The 19,507-nt window shown below is 43.0% G+C and overlaps 1 protein-coding gene across 3 annotated transcripts in view; it reads right to left on the minus strand.

Moving 5' to 3' along the window:
* Positions 1-10,855, minus strand: part of DENND4A (DENN domain containing 4A) — a 50,529-nt gene extending 39,674 nt beyond the window's left edge. For 2 of the 3 annotated variants that reach the window (XM_064721795.1, XM_064721793.1), the window contains exons 1-2: positions 10,196-10,409; positions 2,041-2,126 (exon numbers count right to left, since the gene is read on the minus strand). The gene's annotated coding sequence lies outside the window, so the exon portion shown is untranslated. Of the gene's footprint in view, positions 1-2,040; positions 2,127-10,195; positions 10,410-10,776 lie in introns of those variants that run through there. The other variant, XM_064721794.1, reaches the window with a different exon arrangement.
* Positions 10,856-19,507: the final 8,652 nt, after the last annotated feature.

The following is a 19,507-nucleotide window of genomic DNA, read 5'->3' on the forward strand; positions in this document are numbered from 1 at the left end:
ATTGGTCATTGCTAAAAGTGCACCGGGTAATAAGAATAAATGGTATTGGGGAAAAATGATAAATATTGTACACGTAACTTTGGGTATAAAGATAGGTGACCGCCCGGAGGGCAGGGGAGTGTGCTCATGGCTGGCTGCTGAGCAGAGCTCTGTCGGGCCGAGAGAAAATCTTTTAGATAAACAATTAATAAACACCGAGACCGAGAAAAGAACTGAAGCCTCTTCTCGTCCTTTGATACGCGGGCTGCCCCAAGGCCACCCCGGGCCTTTCCAGGCCATCCAAACAGCCGAAAACCGGACAGAGACAGCTCGTTCCAGGTGAAATTCAACTTAGGAGTGCCACACTGAGAAGCTTCCATAGCTTCTCTACATTTCAGTAACCCGGGGACAAAAGGCTGCACACTGAAGGCAATGCCATGGGATCATAACCATAATCTCTTACAAAAGTTCCTGGAAATAAATGCAATATATGGTCTTTGAGCCGCCTCACGATAATGATCTTTAATGGATGTCATATAATTAATACGACTGTAAATTAAACACTATAAAGATCAGAAAGAATCAAAATACCCCTGCAAATAACAAAGTCATGTGTAAAAAAATTATTAAACACACACACTCTAGATCATGACTATATAGATGAGAGAGCTTTTTGTAACTTCTAAAAATGTAGGATCAGGAGAAACAATCAGATAATCTCTCAGATCCACAAACTATTAGCCTGATTGCTTTGCTGAAAGACAAAGGGTAAACACATCTTCACTGTTTATTCAATGTAATTTTCTAACATCCTATTTTTTCATAAACATTCAGGAAATACTAATTGAGGATTTTTGCTGCTTGTCACCACTGTTGTAATTCATTCAGTGTCCAAGCTTTTGGAACAGATCACATTCCTCATTCAAATACTATAAGAGGAAAGCACAGATCAGCTTTTTCCCATCACATGACCAGAACTGATGTGGATGAGCCATATATTCCATCTGTGCAGCAGGAACAGGCACGATGCCTCACCAAGTGCAGTTTACTACACAAGCACTACAACATTTGCAGGGGAAAATGTACTGATCTAATCCCTACAACCTGCTCCTCCCCACAGAATTCTGCAGAGATAACTGAGAACTGCCTGCAGACCAGAAGAATTGCTCCAGTTTCTTTCCAGGAGCCAAATTCCCCAGGCAGCAGTGAGGACCCTCTGACTCCATTAAAAGAGTTTCTGCCAGGCCACCTCTGGCAGACAAATACAACAACTGCTTTGTAATCTTTTCATCTGCCTTGCTGTCATTCTCATTCCTTCCTGCATTTTCCTTTGAGAATATTAAATTGCTTATTAATTTGAGTTCCTTATTAGATCCCTTTGCTGTCTAAACCAGGTGATATTTCACTTTGTAATCCTGACTCCAAAGAGGTTCCACCATGTGTAAACAAGCAATGAATGTCTCCTAGAGTGCACTGGAAACCAGTGCAGGGCAATCTTCTTTAAAACAGTTCAACGCTGGTGATTTATTTTTTTTAAATATTTATTATACAATAACACTCCAAGAACTTACTTCCTTTGAAGGAACATGAAGAGCAGATGAACAGAGACACAAATCAGAGGCTAATGATTAAAAATTGCCAGTGAAGTTCTAACAGCCCCCAGCATCTCATCTCATCTGTGCATTGCTGCATTAGGCTGCTGGAGTACCCAGCCCAGAGAGAGGGGTCAGCTGGGCAGGCAGGAGCAAAGTGAAGTTACTGCATCAGTCAGTCCTGCTCGGGCTACCCAGAACCACTTCTCAGACATAACACACACACATCACATGGGAGTTCAACGTCTCGAGACATGGGAGTAACTGCAGTTACACAACAAAAATCTTCACCCCAGCTCTGGACTGCCAAAATTGCCTGGCAAAATTGTCAGACAAGCCTTTTTCCCCCTCAATATTTTCTTCACAGCAAGGAAACGATCCTGGGTACAAAGCAGCAGCCCTCTAATTTCACAGGAATTCCCAAGGCAGAACACAAGCCTTTTGCCCACTCTACCAATGTGTTCCCTACCTTTTCATCAGGGCATTGCTTCTACACTTTTCCTCTCTTGCTGTCAGCCAGGCTTTAACACAGACTTCTTGTTAAAGTTTCATTCCCTATAGAAACAGTAAAAATAAGAATCAAACAATGAACACATTTGTTGAAACTTACTTTCTGCACACTTCACTGCACCAGTCACATGAAATGAACACTGTGGGTTGCTGTAGGACTCCTGGCTAAGATAAGGTTACATATCACTTCACTAAAAAAGTAAATTAAACCAGACTTTAAAGCCAAGAAACAAAATATCAAGTTTTATGCTGGGTTGATATTTTAAGAATGCAAACAACACTTAATGCTTTAAATCAAAATTAATCAAAGAAGAGATGAGCCAGCCACTTCAAATTACTTCACCTCTTCCATTATTTTCTGACAATCAATACCTTCTGTGTCCATTCCTAGGTGTTAGCCAGCTATCAAAGGGCTCTCTCAGCCCAAGAACCTTTCAAAATCCACTTCAAACCATTTTTCTTTGCAAGATTCGGATATTTAGGCAGATCCTTCTTACTCCACAATCAGCATCTGCCAGCGAGTCACCTTACCCCAATTCCCCTAGCAGTGGGTGATACAGTCTTCTTGCCCTTTACTGCCACAATTCGGAATTTTTCTTCAGATGTGGTGAACACCAGCATGGCCACTTTTAAACATTGGTATCACCACAGACAGCTCGAACTTGTGTTTTACACTGAGGAACCTGCAAGCCCAGTGCTACCCTGGAGCATTTTGAAGCAGGACAGAGGACAGCACCTCACCGGAGGCACTGAGGGCTCCCAGAACAAGCCATGAGCATCAGCAAGGCTGTAGTCAAAAGTGCACTTTCTTTAAAGGAAGCTTCTATTCCCCCAAGACTTGTAGAACACTCTCAGAAGAGAATGGTGAGAAGACTGCAGCAAACAAAGTGTAACATAAGAGAGGCTGGGAACAAACACATCTCAGGAGGGTTGATGCAAACCATGAAAGATTTGCTTCCATTCCTGAAGTGGAAAAATCTGGGGAATTAGATTTGTATTTGTATCAGAATTGTGTTTTTGGGATCACAAAGTGCAAGGTTCTGTCTGTAACCCCAATCCACAAGGGCAGTGCTCTGAGATCTCACAGGAGCAATCAGCACAGGGAGCTCACTGCTCTGACAGCCAGGGTGAATCCAGCCCCAGTGAGCCCAAACCCACACTGCACCATGGACCTGCCCCACTCACAGCCAGCTGCTTTCCAGGATCTCACTTTGAACATTTCCACTCGAGACTACAAAGAGAGAATGCAGGAGCAGCACAACATAATTTTCTCCAACTACACAATCATTAATATCAAGCTTCCAGGAGTGCCAGAAATGAGAAGTTTTGGGATCACCTGCAGACCTCAAGCACAGCTGAAAAAAGTCCAAGAAGCAGGCAGCACTAACACATGATTAATTTCCCCACGGACACTTCAAAAAACTTCTTCTCTAGTCAGCTCTCTGGAAAACCAGTGAGGAGACTTAAATGAAAGCAAAAAATATAGATTTAGGCATCACAAGGAACACAGCCAGAACTGCTGCCAGTGTACTTGCAGGTCTATTTTGTATTACTTGCAGAACTTATTTACAACCAGTTTCCTGTCCTCTGCATATCAAGTAAAGGATCTACTTCTTCAAGAAACAAGAATGCAAAGGACTTACATCATTACCCAAATACAAACAGAACTTCTCACAGCATTTTCATTTTTAGTAGGACAATGTCTGTACTTCTTCTTCCCATTTCCTACTACAGTTACACAAAAAACAGCAACAGATAAAACAGGGCTAAAGTGATAAATGGCATTACTTTTTAGACCCTACTGCACACATCTGCACTCAGTGATGTTAGACAATACAATAATTCTCAGGAAGCCACCAGCCTCCACTAAACTCCCTTTGACACTGCATCAATTTTTATTAGAAAAGAAGAAAATCCACAATAACCCAAGAGAAAACCTAAGATTTTTCTGCCCTGCATCACTGGACTGGAAATGCTACCAAGTGTTTTGCAGGCCCATTCACAATGATCTGCACCAAGTCGTGGTTTACATCCCTGATCCAAGAGCTGAGGAGATAATCAAGAGAGCTCAGAAAACTTGGCAACAAAGGATCTCTAAGGGGTGCCGGGAAACAGCAAAGTGCTGGATAAAAGCACAGGGACAAAACAAAAAACCGTGAATTTGGGAGAAGAAAACAGGAATGGAGCCAAGAGCTGAGGGACAAGCAGACTTGCTCAGCAGTGAAAGAAAGATTAGGCCTAAATTCAGAGGCTAATCTAGATTGAGGAGGATGAGAACTGCAAAGAGAGCAGGAACTGGACACCCACAGCACCAAAGCTCACAGGAGGGAGCACAGGGAGAAGGCAGCAAGGAACAGACTTCATTCACCCTGAGGTGAGATCTGGCATGTCCCACATCTCCTACACATTCCTCCCTCACTCACCAAACACTCTGTTTTTCAGTGCTGTTTGTAATCTCAATCAAATCAAAGCATTTACTAAGAGGGTCTAACAATCATTCCAGTTGTGCCACAGAAAAATCCTGTGAAATTCAATCCTGCCTACAAAAATTCAGGAAAGGGATGTTCCAGTATCCCACAAGATTCATGACAGAGACAAATCTCAGTAGGGCCAGTTTGACAACTCCCACTTTTCTTTCTAGATTACAGTATTTATGGCCAAAAGACATCACCAAAGAATGGAAAGGATTTCTGAAATACAACTGTGTTTGTAGGGAGGGATGCAGAAAACAAATTGTAGAAAATCAAGGGGAGGACAGCCAAAATAAGCACTATAAAAATGTAAATATTACTTCATCCAAAGCACAGTTCAGCAGAGCAGCTTGTTCATGTTTTTGTATAACTATTTACTATACAACAACTTCATAAAAGAAGTTCCCCAAACAAAATGTTTTATTTTTCTTGACACAGCAGATAAAGGGAAATGAAAATAGAAAGTCTTCCAATATTGAGCTTCAAACCCAAAACCTGACACTGAAAATGTCAAAGCCCATCAACCAAGAGTGACAGAAGTGACCTGCTTTCACCCTGCCACATTTGGACACACATGCCCACCTCAGTTTTGTTTTGAAACCGTTCTCTATCCAAATTAAATTTTGTATTCATGATGTGATAGAAGAAAAGACAGGTGGGGATTGTTTCTAACACTTTTTGCAACACTTAAAAACAACTTAGAGACTTAATTTTTTTTTTTTCCTTTGGCCAGCAAAAATGTTCTGTAACATGAGAAAATGGGACCCAACCACACTGCAAATTCTAGGCAGGGCCAGCCATGGACAGAGTGCAAGTGCTGCCTGCAGATCATCTACAGCCCCCTGGAAAGGTTTAATGGAGGGATAACACTCACTAAAACCTCTCTCACCAGCAAATCTCTACATCCACTTACCAAAATGTTCAGCATCTATTCCACAGAAAAATAAGTGTGGAAATACCACTACCAGCTCAGCTGCAGATACATCAATCAATTACCACCTATTGCTGGGACAGTTTCCCAGCCAGCTAAGCAATAAAAAACAACACCAGAGTCTCCTCCAGAAAATCACCATAAATTAGCTGAGGAGCAATGACACGCCAAGGTAACTACTGCTGATCCTGATATTGAAGTTAGGAATTTTGAGAATAATTCCTCAGGCCCACAGGTTTCTTCTAAAGCTCAAGTCAAAGCCAAAATTCAAGAGTCCAGCCCACAAACCCCTTCTCTGTGTTTGCATAAAGCTTGCACACAAGGTGAAGGCATCTCCTGGGACTTTATTTATTTACATACATGTACTTACACATCACACTTATTGCCTGCTCACTTTCATTTCAGATGGCCAAACTGAAATAACTTTATTAATTAGTAATAATGATTTCCCTGACCCAGATTTTTAAAATTCAAGATTTATGGTAAATATTAAACAGGGAGGCTATAACTGGCTAACTTCTAACACGCTCCTTATTCTTCTCATCCCATTTTTAGACCACAGTTCCTCCTCCTTTCACTCCCCTGCCATTATTACTTAGTTCACTCTGTATCAGCCTCCACAGTAACCATTATCTAATATACCCATTAGACACATGGACATTTTTCATATATGTATTAGATAATGCAATATATTTTACATCTAATATATTGAAAAGGTAAAAATACACCATTTAAAATAGTCAAGCCAGCCAACACTTTCTGAAGTCTTTCATTTCCACTTCTCGATTTCCTCCTGGCACTGTTTCTGAGCTCTTTAGGGAACTACCAGTGACTAGTTCTGCATCACACACTGCTACTGAAATGAGTGTTATAGATCAAACCTCTGGGCATCACTGCCCTGCATGGTTTAATTTTGACTCTGGAGTCTGTGGGAGCACTTCATAAGCATCAGCAGCCTATTTTCAGAGCAGCCACAGATCAAACTTTCAAACCAGGTAGACTAAACCCGAACTGAAGGACAGCAGAAAACATCCAAGGATTATTATTATTATTATTATGGCATACAGCAAAGAGCCTTATTCATTTTGAGTAATTAATTGGTCAGTAGCAGTGCTAGAAACAGCTGATTTGTAACAACAGCTGAACAGCAGTGATGCCTTCACAGCTTACACATATTCATCCCCTACCTGTTGGCTGCCATCAATTAAAACAAGGCATAGCTGGCTTTAGCTTCCACAGGATTTGCTGCTCTTCGTATGGCAAAAAATTCTACCCCAATTTGTGTCTGCAGTAGCAGATATTATTGCCATACAGAACTGATGTGTAAGTGAGCAGACCAAGGGCATTTTCTGTGCTCTTGTCAGCAGCCAGTGCAGCCACAGCAGAAGGACAAGGGACAGGAACCTGAGCCCACCACACCTGCATGGGGGCAAGCTCAACCTCAACTTTCTCCAAGGGTCCTACATTTTTACAGGTTTGGGTTTGGAGGGGGATTGCAAAGTGAGGAGGGAACAGCCTGATTTGGATTTTGGGGTTTTTTTTTTTTTTTTTGTTTGGCTTTGTTATGAGTCAGCTTAACAAAAGTTTGAAGTTTGAATACATCCCAGAGAAACTGATTAAAACACTGCAACAAGCAAGATAAACATACTGGAAATACACCAATCATCACAAATTGCATCATGCTTTGTTAAGGCACTCATATAGAAATTATTTTAGTGCCTTTTTTTTTTTTTCTCCTTTCATTTTTAGTATTATTCAGTATTACAGTTCTTTCCAGGAAACTTCAGAAAAAATACCTGAGTTTTACAGCAACACGTGTACCAAAACCTTTACCACTGGAACCCTGTCACACAGCAACATCGCTGGAAACCACCAAACATAAATTTCAACAACATTACAAAGCTATAATTGACTTTTTATTTTTTAATCCAACATCAACTGGGCAACATTTGGCCTCCAAATTTCTGGTCATATCAACACTATATTTAAAGACTCAGGTCAAAGTTGAGGAAAGGACAAAAAACAGAACAAAGGCTTCCTACAAGTCTTCACTTCAGGAGATAAATTTAAGATTGAGCAAGCTTTTGACTAAGTACTTATTGTGCTATTCCCATTCCAACCTGCCTGTGTTTGGCCAGGAAGCACAAATGTTTCTGCAGCCAGAGTTATAAAAAGCATTTCAACCTACTATGACTTGCAAAACTAACAGCAACTCAGCTGCTAGGGAGCATGATGGAAATAAAAAAGGATGTTGAATATTTAAGTGACGCTGCAAATTTCTTCTTCTTGTATTAAAACCTCAAGGTTACCAAACCCCATTATCCTTCAGCTTGGTTGAGGAATTGTCTTCCTCCCTGAAGAGTCACAAGACAGTTTTCTCCAGCTATCACACACTACAGCAGGAATTAACCTAGAAATTAGTAAACCCTGAATGCAAAATGCTGCAGATTAACCACTGACGGGCTGGCTGCTGGCACGGTGGTGCCACAGCTCTGTCAGTCACACAGAGCAGCTGGATTAGTTACAACCTCAGCCCCTCAGGGACCTGCTGGCTTCACTCCCCACCTTTCTACTTTCCCTTTCAAGCACATATTTGAAATAGAAGCAGGTTATTGACATTGTTTCTAAGGCTTGACCTGCATCAGCTGCGTGCACCTGAGCCCTGTAGTGTGTGCCAGGCTATGTCAATATTTGTGCTTTTTCGAACTAATAATTAACTCTGGCTATATTAACTAGATAACTGCTAATATTGCCATTAACACATATAGTAATTCCATTAAGCACCATACTGGGGTTATGTCATACAGAATGAGCTGAAACACAAACCTGCAAGCATATGGCTACAAAAAATATCAATACTCAGAGGTATGAAAATCTCAAATACTGGGAAAATATTTTTAAATAAGTCCCTGTTTAAAGAAAATAGTCCTGGTGCTTTTTGTCTTACTACTTGCAGAAGCACATCTTCTATTTTGTGCTGTTTTCTAATAAATTCACATTTTAGAAAAGGCTATTGGCTAAAGCCTGTTCCAAAGGAGCAGAAGCCACTCAAACTTCAGGAAAGTATTCATCCAGCTGGAGCACAACATTTCCACAAGTAAAACATGTACATCACAGAAGCTCTTAAGAGAAGCTTAATCTTTTTTGTTCTGTCTTTAAGGTTCCATGCAATTTTCCCCTTCCTGAAGCTAACCACAGAAACTCTAATGCTCTGTTTTTGATAATTAAACTATTTCAATGCCAAGTCATGATAGCCCCTAAAAAACAGCTCCCTTTACCAGAGCTCCACTTTAATGCTCACTTTAAATAAACTTACAGACTCCTCAATACTCTAAAAGCTAGATGAAGTTTCTGCAGTACTGTAAATATAAGACTTTTTTTAAAAAAGATGAGAAAAGCAAGAGACTCTTACAAAGTAAGACTTGCATGCTAGACACACAAACCAGAAATAATCCATTTACTCCCCCTTGACCTTTCTTGGCTAGACTAACTCAATTAGTACCCCTAAACTACCAGACACTTGCCAAGATAACATATTTGTGTTTAATCATTCAAAAAGTGAAATATTATGTACTGTAATGTAACACTTTTTACGGAAACCTCCAGTTGAGCAACAGTTCCAGAAAAAATTGTGAAATGAAGTAAAAAACTGCCCAGAACACCATACTTCCACTCAAGTTAATTCAAAGAAATTAAGTTTCAGTACTAGGCAGAAAGTCAAGACCTCATTTTCAGCAAAGTAGAAGCGGCACATTTTTAAACGCAGCCTGTTTGGAATAACTTCGGAATAGCAACCATCACTGGGAAGTTACTGAATGCCATCATTCCCTGGCCAGCAACTTGTGCCACACGCAGACCTCATGACAGAACGACGATAAAAATGCCAGGGCTGATTTCTACAGCCGCTTCCAGCGCGTTGCATCAAGCCAGGTATAGGGTAACCCAGGCTGCCGAAGGGAAAGCCGGGACAGAAACACGCACCGTGGGGCTGAGCAGCGCCGGGCAATTCCGGCTGACGCAGCGGGGCTGCGCGGAAAACCCGCACATGGCTCTGGGGACACGCAGCACACACACGCGGATCGGGGCAACGCGCACACACGGGCTTGGGGGAGCGCACAGACCCGGCTTGGGGACTGCACACACACCCGCGGATTCGGGGACACGCACACACAGGGTTTGGGGAAGGCGCACACGCCCGCGGATTCAGGGACACGCACACACAGGGTTTGGGGAAGGCGCACACACCCGCGGAATCGGGGACACGCACACACACACAGGGTTTGGGGAAGGCACGCACACACACACAGGGTTTGGGGAAGGCACGCACACCCGCGGATTTGGGGACACGCACACACCCCGGCCCGCCGGCGTGCACAGCCCGTACAACATGGCAGGTCGGCGGCGAGGGCTCGGCCGGCCCCGCGGCCCGGGGAGCCCCTCGGGCCCGGCGGGGGCTGGCGGGAGCCTCGAGCCGACGGGCACAAGGAGAAAGGAGAAAGTTTTCCCCCTCCCACCGCGGCCCAGCGGAAAGTTACCGCCGCCCCCGCGCCGCTTCAGCCCCCGGCCCGCCAGCGCCGGCCTCCCCGCCCCCGCTGACAGCCCCGCGCCCCTTCCCCGCCGGCCCCGGAACGCGGCAGCGCCCGACCCGCGGCATCGCCTCGGAGAACCCCCCGGTCCGCGCCCCGCGGCGGTGACAGCCCCGCCGCGCTCACCTCAGGCGGGTGCCGCGCTCCCCAGGGCGAGGAGCGGGTGGTGAAGGGGTTCGGGGGGCAGCGCGCTCGGTGCCCGCGCCCTTATCTCATCCCAGCGGAGCCCGGCTCGCCCCCGCCGCCTCCCGCCGTGTGGGCGGCTCAGGCGGGATCCCCCCTCCCCTCCGCCGCCATCTTGGCTGTCACGGGGCGGGGGAGGCGGGCGGCGACCCGTGATCGCGGCGGGGCGGGCGCGGGACGGCTCCCGCCGGGTCCCGCGGCTCCTGAGGGGGGACCGGCCGTGCCCCGCCGCCCACCGGGTCCCTTCTGAGCGCTCCCCCTCGCACCGCGGGTCCGCCGCTCCCGCCTTCCCCCTCACGGAACGCGGCCCCTCCGCTCCCGCCTTCCCCCTCACGGAACGCGGCGCCGGCGGCTCCGAGCCATGAAGGGGGGAGCGGGGCTCTCTAAGCGAAAGCGCCTAAAACGCAGCGCACAGACTACGGGCTCGACTGTGCCTCCCCCCACGTCAGCCTTTTAATCTAGACAGCATCTTTAATTTAAACCGAAATTAATCTCCGGCCCAGATAGGCCGGGATTTGGCTCACCTGCGGCGCCCGTCGCCTGGACCCGGAGGAGGTGCCGGCTGTCTGGAAAACAAGGGATGAGAAAACCGAGGGATTTTCTGCAGGCTTGATGTAACCCGCAGCAGGCTGTTGCATCAAAGACTAGAAAAAGAACCTGAGACAAAAATAATCTTTTAAGAGCGTGCAGCTAAGATTAGTGCAGCGTGTCAAGATGTTGCTGAGCGCAACAGAACGAGTCCTGCCTGTGCCCACACTGAAATAAATACTACTTTTCTGGTACCTTGTCCATTACAACCCTGAGTTTCCAAATTTTATACCAAAGTGCTGATTAGGGATAGGTTCCAACCATACAATTTTGAGCTTGAATTCAGTCTTACCTCAGTTCTGGATGTTTAGCTTAAGGGTTTAGATGTGGCTAGTTATGAAAGACATAAAATTCATATGAAATTCTGAATTTGTAATTACTGTGAATTTATCAAAACTGAACTGTTAATACTCAGATATGTTCAGACCTACTCTCTCGGTTTACCTCATCCCTTTGAAAATCTGACCAAATAGGAGAATGCAAAAGCCAAAAAGTATAAAATAACATTGATTTTCCCCACACGCTTTTATTAATTAGATTGTTTATAGCAGAAATGCTGCTCCTCGTACCCCCCATGTAGGAAACGTGACTGGCACTAGTTGGTGTCTACCTGGGCAGCAGCACCCATGTGCAAGCCTGCACATGCAGGCACAGCTCTGCGCTGCCAGGGTTGATGTTTGGGAGCTAAGTCTGTCTTGTTTTTTTCTCAACAGGCAGCAAACCGAGTGAGGAATGTGTCAGGGACTATGAGAACGTTCCCATTCCTTGTGTTTCTACGTGAAATGCATTTCTAGCCACACCCATAAAGAACTTGTCTCTCCAGACAGTACACAGTGGGATAAGTGAGACACCAAGAACCTAGAATGTCACTATTCACTACAGCAGGATGCTCTGTGTCCTTAAATTATCTGGTGTGCTGGTAGAGACTTTTCTAAATCAATTTCCAATATATTTTAGTCCTGAAAATACTTTTCAAATAAATAGCAATGCTGAACTCCATCTTCTGGCTAGTGTTAGTAATTTTTGATATGCAAACTGTTCTGTGCTCTCTGCTCTTGCTCATTTTTCAGGTAGGCATAAAATTTAGGCTTCAGCGTTAACATCCAAGATTAATGGGTCTGTTCCTACTTCTAAGAGTATTGTTACAGCTGCCTGTATACTGAGCAAAATCTCTGTCCTGATGTATGGATAGCTCACTTTGCAGGGTTTAAGCTCATAACCATTACAACATCCTGGACTGTTTCTAATGGAAACTCATTTTGGAGAAATAGAATTCTTAAATATTCTCAGTCATTTTATATACTTTTCAGCTCTTACATAAGTAAAACGTTATGTAGATATTTTTGTTTTGCTGTTAATTTGTTTCCCTCCCCCATTTCTGTCCTTCTAGGACTATCTGCATTTAATTACACATTGTGTCAATGTCAACAAATTGTGGTCAGGGACAGGGTTCCCTTTTTGCAAGGCCTGATACAAACACCAAAGGAGTTTCTGCCCCATACTGCTATCACAGCTAACAGTGCTTATCTCTGTCCTGTCTTTCTTGTTCTTATATCTCCCCCTCCTTCCCACCCTCATCCTTCAAACCTCTGCTGCATTTTCTCCCTGACCTGCCTGCTGCTCATGCTCTTGGCTGTGGCACACTTTCTTCCCCACCAGCACATTTAATTGCAATGTTCCATTTCATTATTAGCCTGTCACCACCTTTATCAAGTCACCTTTCCTAACAAATCTCACTGCGAAGCTTTCCTGCATAGCTCATCATCAATTTCCCACTTTAAGGCTCTTCTAAAGCCACGTGCAAAAGGGCCTATGAAAAATTGTGACTGTAGTTCTGTATTTATTTGTGAATAAAGAGCAGCATCAGTGAATAGTGCTACTGTACAGGCAGAGACAGATTTACTGTGTGCCCAGCTCCTGCCAGGCTCATTGCACAGAGATGTGTCTATGTGTCACTCACACAAAGCCTTTCCTTCCCAGGGATTTTCGGGATCTCTGAGCAAGGATCTCTGCTTGCCCATGAAGACCCGAGCCCAAGATCATTAAGTCACTGAAGTCTACTTATTAATTGCAGTCAGTGTTGGATCAGATTCTTGTTGTGCATAGTAAGCTAATTAGCCAAGTTAACAACTGCGTGCAGTGCAGGTGGGCAGGCACCAAGCACGCTTCATGTGGGATTCTGCTGCCTCTCGAGTGCAGGGTGGAGCCCTGGCAGCCAGATTTAGCCTCCCCCGTCGTGCAGCCAGAGAGACACGCAGGCTTTCTATGGACCAGCAACCACAGAACGATTTTTTTCCATGTTACAACCCCAAATTTCTAGCTTGTGGCACTGAAGTAATTTTCAAAGTAATTTTCAAAGTCTGGTTTAGATTATTTTAAGTGCATTTTACACGTGGGTAAACTCAAGCAAGGCAGAGGACAAGTGGCAGATGGTCAGTGATGGAGCCAGGAATAGAATGGAGAACTCTGCTGTCCCAGGACATGATTTTAAGAGACTTTGTCCCAGGATTGTGGGTTTGATGATTTATAATTCATGGGGCTTCAGAAGTGCTTAAAAAAATGCAGCTATCACTATTCCCAGTTTTTCCTGGCAGAGACTGTCTTCCATAAGCAAAACAATTTTAGTTTTCAGTTTCTTAAGTGTGCAATTTGGGACTTAATCTGTTCTCTTTGTCACCAGTTTTATGCCTTTTGAACTCACTTGGCTGTGCTTTGTGCACTGCTCATTTACCTCTACAAGAGAAGGATGAACCTCCCAGAGAACCCAACTGAATACCTTTCAAATAGACCTATCTGTAACCTTGGTAAAAATAACTATGGAGATAATGATAATGGATAATTATAAACTCCATAACTGGCAAAACAAGACTCTGCATTTCAGAAGATGAATTGCCTTACCCTGTCCAGTAACCCACTTTACAGTACAGTAATGGATCTGCATCCGGAGGCTTATGCAATGAAATGGAGCCTTTGGCAAGCTGGGATCACACTGGAAATGAAGCCACATCTTCATGGGTTTTTCATACATGCATATTTGTAAATCTGGGACTTATCCCTTTTGACATAAAGAGACCATCCCAGCTTGGAATGATTAAATTCTAGGACAGATTATGAAATAATAAAGCATTTAAATATTGTGGTGCAGCAGTACAACAGTGCAGTCACCCTTCCTTTTACTGATTCAAGTGTATCTCCAAAAAGCTTTTGCACTCCAGAGAAACTACTGATTATACATTATAAAACAGTAAATAGAATATCATATATGTATATTAAAAATATATCTATTTTTCAGACCCTTCTCTAGGTAAAGTAATTACTGAAGCAGCTAAAAATATGGGGAAATGAAGCAAATACAGGCCCTGGTCCAAAGGCCACTGAACTCAGCAGAAGCACTGGAATCATGTGTGTCATGAATCACAATTCACAAATGCTAATAAAGAACGTTACTGTATATGTGTAAGGATAAAGTCTGATTGTCTAGTTGCAGTATCTAGGCATTCCACTTGGATAAAATGAGGAGATTTTTTCTCCAGCAGGTAGGGAGAGTTTCTCAGCAAGCATTTATTGCCAATATTTATGGGAGAGTTTGTGGTCCCAAACGAACAGAAATACTGGGAAACAAAAAGGAAAGAAAATGTACCCAAGGAGGAGATCCAGCTGCTTCCAAGTCATTTCTATAAATAAAATTCTGATGTGAGCTCATTATCATTTCCCTTTCCAGCACCGATTTGCTTCCTCAAGATTTCAGAGTGTGCATCTAAGGACTTGGGCTGCGCGTTGTAAAGTTTCCCTCGGCAACTGCTAAAATTATTCACGAGGCACGGCAGCATGGCAGCAGCTATCAGCTCTGGAACGGTAGGAGAGGCAGGGGATGGCCTTTGGTGTTAGTCAGGGATAAACCAGTGCAGTTGTGCTTGGCTGGGTGGTGAGGGTTGGGGTGTCAGGCCTGTGGTGCCATCAGTACCTGTTGTCCTGTCGTTAGCGGGCAGTCCGCGTGTACAGCTGGAGCACATTTCTGGATGCTGGAAGCTCCCAGACAAATATTTGCAGTCCATTTTGTGAGCACGGGACAGCAGAAGGGTTGCTTGAGGACGGCCCAAATCCTAATGCATCTATCAAAGCTGGCTTGCTGTCTGTGCCAGCACTAACCTGGTTTAAGTATTGCTGTCATCAGTAATGCCAGATAACAAAAGCTGCTCTTTGTGGAGTAATATCAGGAAGGAAATTGTGCATGCAGATTCGCCAGCAAAAATAACAGTCTGGGGCTGTAAATGTACACACTGATACTGCTGGTTTGTTGCTATTTTCAGCAGCTCCTGTTCCCTCAGGGGTGAGAGGACTTAACTGCTATCCCTGCTGTTCATGCATCAGCCTTAAAGGTTCCATGTGGATGCCTGCTCTTTGGCCCATCTGGGGGTGATTTCTGCAAATAGCAGTTTTCCTCTGAATCAGTATTCAATTCATCACCAGAGCCACGCCACATGATACTGTGGGGCCATAGAAAACCACTTTCCTTCACTAGAGATCTCTAGTGAAGAGTTCTTTATTATTTGCACTTTATATCCACCTTCCAATCATGCCCAGGCCAAGCAATTGTATTCCATGTAGCTAAATCTTCCCCACAGTTTTGCCTGACGGGGATACTTCAGGCTCTAAACTCCTGTGTAGTCCTGCTGTTTAAAGTTTTTGTATTTTGTTCTACAGATTGCTTATATCATAGTGGGTGAAGTATATCTATCACTTAACCACTTCTCAGGAGTACTATTAAGCTTAATTAATGTTTGTAGAACACTACTGAGATTCTCAAGAGAAGCAGCTATAGAAGTGCAAAGGATTATAATTAATTTAAGACTAATTTTTGAGTAAACGGCTAACAACACTTAAGCTGAGATTTTCCAAGTAAAACTCATTCAGTTGATTTTTAGACAAAATCATTCTGAAGTTTTGTTTCCATTTACTACTACCACTGTATGATGCATTTTGATTTTTATTATCCTTCAATATCCTTTGATATATCCAGGCACACAGTGCACCTTGTTTTAGTTCAGGAAATACTGCCCAACATATGTAAGTCAAGTTAAAATAAAACTAACTAAGTAAAAAGTAAGCAAATCAATAAACTCAAAGACAATCCCCAGCACCATTTGCCTTTAGTATAATAAGTGTTTGAACCATAAAGCCTGTAATTAATATTATGGAATAATTTCCGTAATTATTTATAAGGCATCTCATTTACATAAATAGTCATTATCTGGAAATAAAACCAGATCATTAAAATTCTGAAAACTGATTGAGATCAGTCAAGGTGTACCAAAGAGATTTGCTAAACTCTGTTTGAAAGAGTTGTGAGACGAAATCTCCTCTCCCAAACAAGCTGAAACAGGACTGCTGTGGGAGGGCAGGCAGCGCTTCGTGCACATGACATCATCAAACAGAACGGGAATTCTGCACGGTGAGAAAACATTGGGTCACTCCTCTCACCAACTGCCATGGAGACTTTCCAAGGAGCTGCATCTGACACATCTGCACTGAAAATCTGACCCAGATTGTAGCTGAAGCTCTCCTAACACAGATTTCTGCTTTTCTGAGATTCTGCAGCACTGAAAATACTTTTCGAAATACTCATTTCTTTCAAAATACTTTTAATGCTTACAGTATCTTCAATAATTTCAAAGTTTTGCATCCAGTCGGAGAACACTTCATGTAGGAAAAAGGAGAAGAAATGGCACTCTTGTGTTTCTATTTGCAAGCTGGGTTGACCACTCCTCAGTTATTAGCTAGAGAGTGATAGGTATTAAAAATTATGTCCTGCTTGTCACAAAAAATGCATCTCTGGTCCTGCTGTCAGTGCCTTTCAAGGTCCAGAGTGCTCTTCGTTAGATTTTTTCTAGGTAGAAATAAACTCACAATTTTTGGGAAAAGTTACAACCACAGAACATATTTTAAGAAATTTGCAATTGCCCTGAAAGGTCAGACCTGAGTCTGACATTTTCAGTGTGAGATACATCTTTAAGTGTAAGTGTAAGCCCAGAGTAAGGCAATACACCACGACCCAGCCTGTTTGGATTATTTCCTTGCTAATTCCTAGAGAATGGAAGTTGGCTCGAGTACTGAGTCATGAGGATTTCATCTCAATACAGATATTTTTAGTATCTGTTATTTTATCTTGGGTACTTTTAAAATCTGTATCACTGCCCAACTCCTCTCCTAATTATCTGAAATTCTTTTCTTCTGTAACAGCTTTGGAATGTGCACTTCTATTATTACAAATCCTGGCTGCATTAGATTGGGTCCCACCTGCTCATCCATCGATTGGCTTAGGTAAGAGTGCCTTGTTTGAAGCCTCAGCAGCTGCTGAGAAAGCAGCACCACAGAGGAGCAGCATCAAATCTCATGGTGAGTCACTGTGAATGTAGGTCAGCCCAGGCTCTGCCCTGTGCTGAGCTCTCAGAGCCTTGGCTCCAGCTCACCTGAAGGAGTCCCAACCCCAACAGACCCCCTCACAAAAAATTATGTTTGTGTTCCTTTGCCATACAGCACTGCCTCTTCCATGGGGGAGTTTAGAGCAGATGAACAATTTCTTAGCAACTGAGCCACAAGCAAGAGCTGAGAAAGGACGGGAGAGAAAACACAAACCAAATCACCTTGCAAGTAAAATACACAACCTGTTTGTTTAACCCAATTTGTGCCAAATAACATTATAGATCCACTCAATCTCAGCCACTTGAGGCTCACAATCAATGTTCTAAGAGCAGGAGAGGGAGGGTGATGGATCTGCTCTGATTCATACCTGGGGGAGACCCTCTCCTGCAACAGTCAGGGGTTCTACATAATGAGGTTGGCAGAGAGAACTGTGAATTGATTATTAATTAAACTGCTTGATCACCTCCTTGGAAAATGTATGACCAAATGTTGGTGCACAGAAAGTGATTTACATAATCAAGTTTGAATTTGACTCATAATACAGTACAAAACTACCTTAATAAATGGAAATTTTAAAAAATCACACTCTGACTCTTGATACAAAAAAAAGAGTACTTCAGTGCAAATAATGAGATGGGAGGAAATGTCCTTGGCAAGTCAATTTGTTCCATGCTGCTGATGGTTCCTGTTAGTGACAAGGATTTTTTTTTTCAAGACGGAAACAATGGAAAACAAATGCAAAAGCATTTACCAGAAGGCCAGGCAATGGCAGCTTTACCAAAATGTCAAGTGTGCAGAATAGAGTCAATTTAAAAGAGAATTAATTATTTAAACTGAATTAATGTGACTACAATGAAGCCCTGTTAAACCATCTCATCCATCCTGTTTCCAACTGTGCTACCCCTTACAGTCTAAGTGTAAATACTGTGACCTCAATTTTCAAACACTTCAAACAAAAACTCTCTCACCCGGTCACAGTACCAATATATTGCTTTTTTAATATATTTACTGCATCTCTACCAGGAACTCACCCACAGAATTGTGCTCACCTTCTCCACATTCCCAACTCATACGAATTTGACCTCTGGGTCCCCTTTTCCCTCTTTTTCTCTTTCATCTTCGTACTTCTTGTGTTTTCCCAGATGCTTCAGGCAGTTTCTATCACTGCATTCTTCACATCATCCTTTGCCTGCAAGTCTGCCTGTTGCATACAGTCCTCATATCTTAATTTCAACAACTTTTCTCTTTTGTTTCATGCATTGTCTTGTCCTTGTGTGCCTTTGGGGACAGGAAGGTGACTGAATTTTAGGTCTCTAACTTTCATATGGAAGGTCATTTTCTCAAAAGAATCTCCACACCTACTTCCCCGGGAACCCACTGTCCCAAAGGGCTTCAGTTCCTCCTGGACTCTGGCCCATGATGTTGCAGTACACAGAATATCATCACCCCTAGAAGGAAAACTCTGTCCACCTTTGCATTTTCCAGGTCAACACGAATTTGCAATGCTGTCAACGATTTAAAGGTGCAATAATGGTTACCTAGTGCTCTTTTTGCTGGATAGTGTTACATGAAGTTTGGCAAACATCAGCAGAGCCACTGTTCCTCTTTTGTATCCCACAGGAATATCTATAACCATGTCTACCAGTGAGAAGTCAAAACTGTCACTTTTGTTTTCCAGTTTCAACATGGGCAAAAGAACCATTCCAAATCCATCCTTTTCTGCTCCCCTTTAAAGCTACATCTGGGCTAGAATTTACATAAAAGTAAAAATAAAAAGTAATTTTCTATTTCACGGAGGAAAAGAACTCCTATCTAATAAGTAATGAACTTAATTGCCCTGGGTCTTGACTGTGTTGGGAATGCATATTAATTTAAATGCATCAATGTAAAAATCAGTCTCATTAAACTATCTCAAAGCCCTAGAATAGATGGAGCACTGCATTAACACTTGCACACAGTCATTCATATTAAAGTTATAATTTACAGGAGCTCATAATGAATATAAACAGGAATTAAAACTGAGCTGAGGTGCAATAAAAAGGATTAGTGGCAGTGATATTTAAATTGACAGTTAAAAACTCTTCTGGAGCACTTTCAAGGCCTTGGAGAAATACAGTTGGTTGGATATCCTATTCTTTATTTCATGGTGTACTAGAAACAATGTATAAAACATGAGCACACCGAGGCCAAATGAACATCTTCACTGCAGAAATGTATTTCTTAAGTTATTTTTTAATTTGAAAT

Source organism: Zonotrichia leucophrys, chromosome 10 (assembly GCF_028769735.1).
Source record: "Zonotrichia leucophrys gambelii isolate GWCS_2022_RI chromosome 10, RI_Zleu_2.0, whole genome shotgun sequence".
NCBI classification, from domain to species: domain Eukaryota; kingdom Metazoa; phylum Chordata; class Aves; order Passeriformes; family Passerellidae; genus Zonotrichia; species Zonotrichia leucophrys.